An 11675-nucleotide genomic window follows, 5' to 3' on the forward strand; every position below is an offset into this window, starting at 1 on the left:
ACCTTTTGTGAAGTAGAATGGTTCTACTCTTTGTACATAATCTTTAGACTATCCAATATATCTTTAGACACTTCAATTTTATCAAATTGTCGCTATACCGGATTGTCTAAAGAGGCTATAATATAACACCGAACAAGAGAATTTTTCTCTTCCCATTCTTGATACTCTCTTCTTCGGGCCTCAGAAGCTCTGTCACTCGGACGATCCGAAGTAGGTTTCTTAGCAAATTTGTCCAATTTCTCGGACGTCAGAACCAGCATAAGGTTTCAGAACCAGTCAGCATAATTAGGCCCTTGAGTTTGTTATCATCCAACAATTTGGTGAAGCTTTTGTTTGCCATTTCTGGTAAAGGCAAAGTAGATTTATAAGTCCACAACCTAATTGATTCATGCCATCACATAGAAAGGGCTTTTAATCTATGTTCCATTTCCATTTTGGGCATCTTTGAGATTCCCTCCAATCTTAGTGATGGAAATAGATGTGCCTTTGGAAATGTGGAAAATCACATGGGGTGCATGGAGCCAATTGTTTCAACTACAAAACCCCACCACCTTTTATGAAGGATCTTATCCACTCATCTTATGAGCTTTCCCTTTAGTCTCTGTCAAACAAAGTTCATAGCCATTTTAGGTTAAACCTTTCTATCCAGTAAGTGCTCACCCATCATGTTCGTGAATGCCAAGGTACCATGAGAGAGTCTTCTATTTTAGGATAGCCCCCTCCCACATCGGTCTATGACGCCCCTATCCTCTCATGAAGCAATCAAGCCAACTGCTTTAGCAGATGGATAGCCCAATTTTATGGTGCATCTCCACCCACAAATATAGTCAAATTACATACTAATGATGGAAGGCCTTTAAAGAATTCATTATATGAAATCCCCTATCACATTTACTTATATTTAATGGAGGGAACGAAAACCCCCTAGATTTGATTTAGGTTAAACCAAAGTGGCTCCCATTGAATTTCATAAAGCCAAATTCAAAGTGGGCCCAAAATGGCTAGGGTTTTGGGGTGTTCCTCTTGGGGAGAAACTGAAGTGGGCCCCATTGAGAAAGGGAGATCATCCAATGATCTTAATGGGACCATGACAATGATGTACATTCAGCCATAGTGTTCAAAAGAGCCATTATCAAATTAACATGGGCCAAGCACTTATGGCCCATGTACATAGCACATCACATCACATACATCGCATGCATTAAATCCATAATTGATCCAATCAATTAAATAACTGTAAAACTCATAATTAAAATTTAAAAACCTTTCCAGCCCATTTAAAGCCCATAATATTATCTAGGTATATGGGTTGAATTGCAAAGAGCAGTTTGGCCCATATAGCATTTTTGCTGAATTGCATTTTGCAATTAACCATATAACCTCGGCCCATGAAGGAAATTTTAGGGCTGAGAACAGCCACCATCGAACCACAGATTTGGTCCAACCAGTTTGGTCCAATCTGGTTCGAATGGGTCTGGCGTTTGATGTTTAATTCAAGATCCAATTCAAGAAACATGATCTTAAAATAAAGAAACGGATACATGACAATCAAGAATCAGTAAACAATAGCAAGAGGGTTGTTCATAAGGCTGTAACCCTACAAAACAAAAGTTAGTTTGCAATTTGTAGTTTCCAAAACTGTAAATCGCAGATTGCCAAACCCAAATCTGCAAAATTTTCTTCAGCGCGCTTCCAACTTTGTCTTCAATGAAATAAAATAGAAAACCTAATTTTTCTATTAATATTGCATCAGAATCGAATTCCTATACATTTCATCTAAAATTAAAAAAAAAATTAATTACAAACCAAGAATGAATAGAAAAAAATGTAGATGTGCAGATTTCTTGCATCGCAGAAAGATTTCGATCTCCTCCATACGAACAACCCAAAATTCAAGAAATATAAATAGAATAATTATAAATATAAAACAGAATAATAAAGATTTATTTCCAGATCATTCGCCCAAAACTGGGAACTAATTTCATAGGAAAAATCGCTAACTGCGCAAGTTCTACCTTATTTGCGTAGATCCAGATCTGATTTAATTCGGTTCAAGACTTGAACCTGGCTCTAATACCACTGAAGTGATGAGAGATCCATCCTATGGATGGCCAAACCCTACAGGAAGATTGAGAGAAATTTCAAAAATTTCTCTTTCTCCCGTTTGGGAATCGCATTCCCTATTTTAGAAAACTGCATTTTCAATGATCAATCTTGAACCCAAAACCGGACTAGATCTAAAACCAAAAGGGAGGAGAGGGATATACCTGACACGAAGTAGCAATAACTCCCAATGAAGGTGTTTACACCCAAGATGAAGACCAAAACCTGCTTCCACTGAAGATGACACAGTATGTGATGAAGCAGGATTAGTAGGATGGCTCTTTAGCAATAACCAGGATTCTTTAGCAAGAATCGAACAAAGGCTGGTGAGCACGACTTTAGATTGTTTCCTCAGCCAAAAAACAATATCAAGAACCTTTCTTGATCAATTCCATAAGAGGAGGTCGAACTGGATAGGGATGGCAAGAATAAGAGAGAAATCTACAGGTTGTTGTGTGTTAAAACAAAAAGTTCACCCCCTATTTATAATCTTCTTTGGATCAGCCTCCTAATCTAATTTGGAGAGAGAGTTTCTTGATCCAAATCTGATATTTGGATCCAGACTCTTGAATGGATAAGACTTATCTTATCATTCAGCTAATCCTAATCAAATTATAAATCATATCTTGCCTCTTTTTAATTAACTAACTTAACCCAATTCGAATTGGGCTTTACGCCCATTAAGCTTATGTGCTCACTTACCCCTTAACCTATTGCGCACTTGGCTCTCTTTGTATGGCATGGGACCCAAACATTGATCTACAAATAAGCCACATGGGTTCAGCCCAACCTTTGTTACAAGGCCTGGCCGAATTCACTGTAGGAGACAGTGAACCCCTGAGTCCATCACCATGGGCTTTTAATGGGCCCAACATTTACACTATATGGTCCTTGGGTCCAGCCACCTTATGAAAATCCAAAGACTATGGACAGATGCAATATTAGCCCATCAGGTATTACCCTCAATGGTCTTACACTTAACCTCTCAACTCTTAATGATCAAACATTTCCCGACAAGAGAGGACCTCTTCCTCAGCTACAAGGTACAGTGTTGCACTATCTACTCACATGGGGATCCCGGGAATTTAAACATTTTGCAAACATTTTATGAAACCGTAATGTATATGTATATCTTTATATAAATATATATTGCAAAACAAATTTCAACAAGTTTGAAATCTACTACCGGCAGTTTATGTTTCCACCAGAGAGAGTGCATTCCCTATTCATTCACTTTGTCCGACAAAGGGGCTGATCTTGTCACTATGATCACCCATTCATGTGAATTCTTAGACTGTCCCAAGATACCCAGGTTTTGGCCCCCTCTAAGGATCTCACTGATTAGCATATCAAAGACAGCCCAATCCGACAGTTAGTGCAGTGCCATAATCGAGTCTAGGGGTTAAGTGTAACATTTCAGTTTTGCTCATCTATCTCCAAGATCCAAGGTAATACTGAAATTTAGTCTGGTTCAAGATTTCAAGAAAACCCACACTGCATGTACCTTAGGTCTCACCCTTGTAGATGAGACAAGCCACCCTAACCAACTTGGTGGCACATCAGTGTTAGCCTTGGCAAGATAAATCTCCCTAGATCTATCCAACAACTGTGAAGATTCTAAACTAACACGAGTATTGTAAGTGTCCAATTTAAGGGTATTACACAGAAACACACCACAATGACATGAATCGATTATGTATTTTATTCATTTACAATAAATGTCAAAAGATACATCAATCTGATTGGAGCTATGGGCATAATTGTCTAACACCATTCCCTCGCTGATTCAATGAGAAAAGAAATGACACAAGAGAAAATTATCGGAATACACTTAAAAAGGTGTGACACTCTCAAAAACAACTTAAATGGAGCCACAATGACCAGTCTCACTCACAGAGGGGCGAAGTACCATGACTGCTACATATCGCCCAACAAAGCCTTTTCCATACCACAACCGAGTGATCTGATAGTAATTCCCCCCACAGCACACCTTTCTCTGGACACAGGGGGGTATACAAAGTTATCATGTTCAATTAAACTCAAAATAATGTTCCTCAGTAGAAAGCATTCTATCAAGACACAAGGGAGCTGAAAATCAAAAACCATAACTTAATTGTGAAGGGAAAGGAAATCCATCACATGGACGCCCAAGATTGCGGAATAAAGGGGGCGAATTTCCAAAATTTTTTCTTTTCCCTTCAACTGGGAATCGAATTCCTTATTTAGAAAATCATATTTTCAATGATCATTCACTGAACCAAATCTGAAACCAAAAGGAGGAGAGAGAGATAATACCTGATACAGAGAAACAGTATCCCTCAATGGAGGTGTTCACGCCCAAGGTAGAAACCAAAATCTGCTCACACTGAAGATGGCACAGTGCAAGGTAGAGCAGAATCAATAGTGTCCTTCCTAAGAACTTGATTCTTCCTAAGAATCACCTGGACGGTTTGAAAATACAACTCCTACCAATCTTTTCTCCAAAAGATTGGAATCAAGATTCAATCTTGATTTCTCCTAAGGAATGGAGATCGAACTGCAATAGCGGCAGCTGTAGGAAGGAGGCGGCTAGAAAGAATTTGCAGGGTGCAAAATTCTCTCCTCTGTGATCTCAGCTCTGAAGACAAGACTTGAGTTTGTTGGATGTTGTGTCTAAAGGCTGCCGCCCCCCTCTTCCTTTTATAGACTTAAAGGGATCAACTCCTAATCCCATTAGGAGTTGCTAACCCAAATTATATCTGGATAAGAAGTCCCTTTAAGATAAGGGATAATCCTTATCTTATCTGCAGATTAGATCAGCCTGCTCCTAATCTAATTAGGATGTTTACAAATCTAAATCTCATTTAGATCTTGGACTCTCTGAGTGGATAGGGTGTGGGACCAATCCTATCAGCTGATCTTATCTCAAAATTCGCCCCTTTAATCAAATCAGCCCAATTTGAAATGGGCTTTAGGCCCATTTAGGGTTATGTATTCATTAAGCCTTCCAAACTGCTGCCCAGTTGGGCTTCCTTGTATGGCGTGGGACTCAAGCATTGATCTACACATCAGCCACATGGGTACGGCCCAGCCTTTGTTACAAGGCCTGGTCAATACACTGTTAAAGACAGTGCACCCCTTGAAACCCATCGAATGGGCTCTATGGGCCCAACACTTACCCTAAGTGGTCCCTGGGCCAAGCCACCTTGTAACACCCAGGGACTGTGGGCAGATGCAAGATTAGCCCATCAGGTATTATCCTCAATGGTCTTACACTTAACCTCTCAGCCCATAATGATCATACACTGTCCGACCAAAGAGGACCTCTCTCTCGGCTGCAAGGAACAGTGTTGCACTCTCTCAAACATGGATCCCAGGAATTAAAACCTATTTGCAAACATTTCGAAACCATAATATATATACTTTTATATCTCATTTAAAATATATTTTGCAAAACAAATCTCAACGATTGAAATCGGCTGTCGGCAGTCTTGGTTTCCATCAGTGAGAGTGCATCCCCGATCATTACCTTTGTCCGATAAAGGGGCTGATCTTGTTACTATGATCACCCACTTAGATGAATTCTCAGACTGTCCCAACATACCCATGTTTTGACCCCTGCTAAGGATCTCACTGATTGGTACATCAAAAACATCCCAATCCGACACCTAGTGCAGTATCATAATCAAGTCTAGGGGTCGGGTGTAACTTTCCAGTTTTGCCCATCAATATCCAAGGTCCAGGGCAATACTGAAAATCTGGTCCAGTTCAAAGATTCAATTAATCCCACACTGTATGTGCCTAGGGTCTCACCCTGGTAGCTGAGACAAGCCACCCCAATCGACTTGGTGGCACGACAGTGTCAGCCTTGTCTAGGTCTCCCCGGACCAACCCACTGGCTGTGAACATTCTAAACTTACACGAGTCTCATTAAGTGTCCAGTTTAAGGGTATTACACAGAAACATATCAAGGGAACATGAATCAAATATGCACTTTTATTCATTTACAATAAACTCATAAAGTACATCATTTTGATTGAAGCTAAGGGCATACAAAACTGTCTAACAGCTCCCATTTGCACTTAGATCCAATCAGGTACTAGCCGGATTCCCATACTTTCCACATGTTTCTCAAACACTTTCTGTGAAAGTGGCTTAGTCAATGAGTCTACCACATTCTCCGCTGATGCTACCTCTTAATATCATCCTCCTGTAGGTCCAGTGTTGTCACACAACAGTGGAATGGGTGATGTGCCGAATTCCAAATTCAGGAATGAACACCTTCATTCATAAGGCAGCCTCACTTACGGCAATTCGCTCGGCTTGGGTTGTGGACTCTTAATTTTGCTACTCAAGACCCCTGTTTGCTGACATTCAGGAAACAGCACACGATCCTATCATAAAAACTTATCCGGATGCAGACTTTCTATCATCTGGATCCGACTAGAAATTGGCATCTGTATACCCTTGGATCTGTAGTGAGCTACTAGACAAAACTCTTTTGTCCTTCGAAGGTACTTAATTATATTTTTCACAGCAATCCAATGCTCCTACCCTGGGTGGGCCTAAAATCTGCTTACTACACTCACTGCCTGAGCAATGTCAGGGTGAGTGCACAGCATGGCATACATGATGCTCCCTAAGGTAGAGGCATTGGGAACGTCTTTCATGCCATCAATCTCCTCAGAAGTCTTGGGAGACATCTTCTTGGAGAGAGTGACTCCATGCCTGAAAGGAACATTTCCTTTCTTGGAGTTTTCCATGCTGTATCTTTTGACTATTTTGTCAATGTAGGCAGATTGGGATAATCCTATTATCCGCTTCGATCTATCTCTACAGAGTCGAAGACCTAGTATATAGGAGGCCTCTCCAAGATCTTTCATGGAGAATTGCTGTGAAAGCCATGCTTTCACCGTAGTCAACATTCCTACATCATTCCCAATGAGTAGAATGTCATCTACATACGGAACCAAGAAGGTAACCTTATCTCTACTGTACTTCCTGTAAACACAGGGTTTATCTGGATTCTGCTCGAAGTCAAACGATTTGACGACAGAGTCAAAACGGATGTTCCAACTTCTAGAAGCTTGCTTAAGTCCATAAATGGATCTATTAAGTTTACATACCATGGTTTCCTGACCCGCAGCTATGAAGCCTTGCGGCTGCTGCATATAGATATCTTCAGTAAGATCTCCATTCAGGAATGCAGTTTTGACATCCATTTGCCAAATCTCATAATCATGGTATGTTGCTACAGCTAGCAGGATCCTAATGGATTTAAGCATGGACACAGGCGAAAATGTTTCCTCATAATCGATGCCCTCTTTCTGAGTGTACCCTTTCGCCACCAGACGAGCTTTGAAGGTCTCAATTTTACCATCAGGGCCCTTCTTCCTCTTGTAAATCCATTTGCAACCGATTGCTTTTACCCCGGAGGGCGGATCTACTAGAGTCCAGACTCCATTGGTCTCCATTGAGTCCATCTCTGCTCTCATGGCCTCCACCCACTTCTGGAATCTATGTCCAACATAGCTTCCGCGTAAGTCACGAGATCCTCCTCACTAGTCAAGGTTTCCACCAGGTAACTATCCTGGTCATAACCATAACGGACTGGTGGCCGGGATACCTGAGTGGATCTTCTAGGTTGGTCACTACCTAGAACTTGTGGGACATCTCCCACTGCTCCTGAGCTTTCCTTATCAAGAACAATTTCCTGACGATGGGTGTCCAGGATATAATTGGTCTCCAAGAACTGGGCATTTCGACTGCAGAACATTTTCTGCTCACTTGGGTCATAGAAAAGGTAATCTACGAAGGCTTTTGTGTAGCCTACAAATGGGCAATGGCTGGTCTTGGATTCCAACTTGTTTGCACTCGTTCTTTTAATGTGTGCTGGACAACCCCAAATCTTCAAGTGTCTGACACTTTGTTTCTTTCCGGTTCAAAGTTCATATGGAGTGTTCGGAACCGATTTGGTTGGAACCCGATTCAACACGTAAATCACAATCTCTAATGCATAACCCCAAAAGGATGTGGGTAACTCTGAGTGTATGAGAAGTGACTAGACCATATCCAATAAGGTCCTATTCCTCCTCTCTGAAATACCATTAAGTTGTGGGGTAGCAGGAGGAACTAATTGTGATACTATCCCATTGTCCTTTATGTAGTCCCTGAACTCGTCAGAGAGATACTCGCCACCTTGATATGATCGAAGGGCTTTAATTTCTCTCCCCAACTATTTCTCGACCTCTTGTGTAAACTCTTTGAACTTTCCAAAGGATTCAGACTTGTGTCTCATTAGGTACACGTAACCATATCGTGAGAAATCATCTGTGAAGGTGATGAAATACACGTGTTGATTCCGTGTCCTAACGCTCAGGGGACCACATACATCAGTATTTTTTAGGTCAAGTGTGCCTGTACATCTTTCAGGCTTACCGTCAAATGGTCGTTTCGTCATCTTGCCTTGTAGGCAAGGCTCATAGGTGGGAAGATCTTGTATAGTTAGAAAATCCAAAGGACCATCCTTTACCAACCTTGTGATTTGGTCAACACCGATGTGGCCAAGTCGGTAATGCTACAGACACGTGAGATTAACTGTATCACGGGCTCTCTTCTTGGGGATTTCAGCCGATGTAGTTTCGGTTATGTTAGTTTCTAGAGAAGGATGTAGAACATAGAGACCGTTCTCCAGTTCCCCGAATGCGATGAATCTGTTGTTTCTTTTAATAGTAATCGTATTATTAAAGAAGACAGAATAACCATTTACACAAAGTTTTGAAACAGAAATCAAATTTCTTCTTAAGTTTTGTACATAAAGACAATCTTTTAGTACAACTTTTCCTTCTCTAAAAATTAACTCCATGGTTCCTATTGTCGCGGCTGCAACAGTTGCAGTAGTCCCCAAGTAGAGAGTGACTTCTCCTTCACTCATCCTTCTGCTTACTTTGAACCCCTGCAGTGAGTTACACGCATGATTTGAAGCCCAGGGGTCAATACACCAGGACGCAGAAGCTACCAATAAATTGGTTTCTATAACACAAGTTTCGAAATTACCTTTCTTGGATTCTAGGTAGGTAGGACAATTCCTTTTCCAGTGGCCGGTCTTCTTGCAGAAGTGACAGGCATCCGATGCTTTGTCTTTCTTCTACCTTTTGCCCTTGGTGGCTTTCTTCTGAGGCTTCTTTGCCTTCCTTGTTCTCTTGTTCATTTTGCTAGCTTCAACAAGCATAGCTATAGACTCATCCTTTTTAATCAGTTTTTCAGCTCTTTGCAACATATTGCTAAGCTCTTGTAAGCTGACGTTCAGCTTGTTCATGTTATAGTTCATGATGAACGGATTAAAGGAAGGAGGCAAAGAATTAAGGATAGCATCTATCTGGGTTGCGAGGTCCAGCCCGGATCCAAGAGCCTCCAATTCGTTGATGTAACCCATCATCCGAAGACAATGGTCGTGAACTTGTTGGCCCTTAGACATTTGAGTGGTCATGAGTCGCTTCAAGACCTTTTGCCAAGTAGAACAATTCTGCTCTTCATACATCGTCCTCAGACTGTCCAATATGTCCTTGGCAAGTTCGATCTGATCGAACTGCCTAGATCGAACTTGCCTCTGTATTGGGTTGTCCAAGGAGGCGATGATGTAACACCGGGCTAGAGAGTTTTTCTCCTCCCATTCCTGATAGTCTCTCCTTCGGGCCTCAGAAGCCCTGTCACCCGGACGCTCCGGGGTAGGATTCTTTGCCACTTTGTTCAGCTTTTCTGAAGCTAGGACCAACATAAGGTTCCTGTACCAGTCGTCATAGTTTGGGCCCTTAAGCTTGTTGTCATCAAGATGCTTTGCAAAAGATCCGTTTGTCATTTTCTGATAAAAGAGCAAACATCAGTCCACAACCTAATTTGATTCATGTTCATTTCATAGACATGGATTTTAATCTACGATCCATTTTCATTTATTCATCTATGAGATTTCCCTCCTTTCTCAGTGACGGAGACTACGGGTTGTCTCTGGAAATGGGGGAAATCACATAGTGTGCATGGAGCCAACTGTTTCAGCTGCATAACCCCACCACTTTTCTGTGAAGGATCATATCCACTCATCATATGAGTTTTCCCTTTGGCATCTGTCAGACAAGGTTCAGAGCCATTTTCAGGTAAACCTTTTTGTCCAGTGAGTGCTTACCCATCATATTCGTGAACGCCAAGGTACCGTGAGAGAGTTCCCATTTTCTAGTGAAGCCCCTCCCACACCGGTCTATGACGCCCATATCATCTTATGAAACACTCAGACAAGCCCAACAGCAAATGGCTAGCCCATTTTCTGGTGCGTCTCCTCATTACTGAAGGACCCATCCTCATGCTAATGAAGGAAGACCTTTAGAGAGTTCATCATATAAATTTCCCTATCACACGCACTCATATTAGCTGGAGAGAACAAAATTTATGCCCTAGTTTGATTTAGGTCAAACCAAAGTGGCTCCCACTGACTTTCATAAAGCCAGATTTCGGTGGGCCTTAAATCGGCTAGGGTTCCGTACGTAACCTCTCGATGAGGTGTGGGGCCCACCACTGAGGGAGGTCATCCAATGACCAAAAGGGACACCATGGTAATGATGTGCATTCAGCCATGGTGTGCGCAAGAGCCACTGTCAAATGAGCATGGGCCAAGTACTTATGGCCCATGTACGAAGCACATCACACATCCATACATCTCATGCAGGGATAAATTGATCCAATCAATTAATTATCTGTAAGGCCCGTTGGAAGCCCGTTAAAATTCCATAATATTAACCATTAATATTATCTAGGTATATGGGCTGAATTAGGGTTACCCAGTTCGGCCCATATAGCTTTATCGTTTAAAATGGGCTTTTGCAGTTTTAACTATTTAAAACTGGGCCTTTACAGGCTGGGCCGAATTAACCATTTAAGTAAATATCAATCCTTAGGCCCATTAGTGGGAAAGTTAGGGCTGACTTTCAGCCTTGATTAAACCCTAGAATTGGTCCAAACAGTTTGAACCAATCTTGGTTCGAATGGGTCTAGGGTTTGATTTTTAATTAAATCCTTAATTCAAGAAAATAATCTAAAATTAAATAACTGATAAAAGAAAAACAATAATCGGTTGATCAGGGTTGTTCACGCACTCCATCCTGCAAAATAGAGGTTAGATCACAGATTGCAATTTTCTCAAACTGCAAATCGCAGATAGCGAATCTTCCATCTGCGAAATCTCCTTTGCGCCGCCATCTTCGATCCAAAATTAAAATTAAATAGAGATCCTATTTCTATTAATTATTACATCAGATCGAATGCCTATACATTGAGTCTAAAAAATAAAAAAAAAATTATTTACAGACCAAATGTAATAAATAAATTCAATAAATTGCAAATCTTGCAGTTCTCCCTGCGCAAATCAAGATTTCGATCTCCTCTTGTACGAACAACCCATAAATCAAGAAACTATTCTAAATAATAACCAGATTTATTTAAAATTAATTTCAGATTATTTGCCCATCCGTTTTGGGAACAAATTTCCCAAAACCCAAATCTGCGCAAATTGGGTAGAACGCCTTCTCCCTATTTGCGCAGGTTCA

Source organism: Nelumbo lutea, chromosome 3, assembly GCF_056320005.1.
Source record: "Nelumbo lutea isolate HS-2025 chromosome 3, American lotus-T2T, whole genome shotgun sequence".
NCBI classification, from domain to species: Eukaryota; Viridiplantae; Streptophyta; class Magnoliopsida; order Proteales; family Nelumbonaceae; genus Nelumbo; species Nelumbo lutea.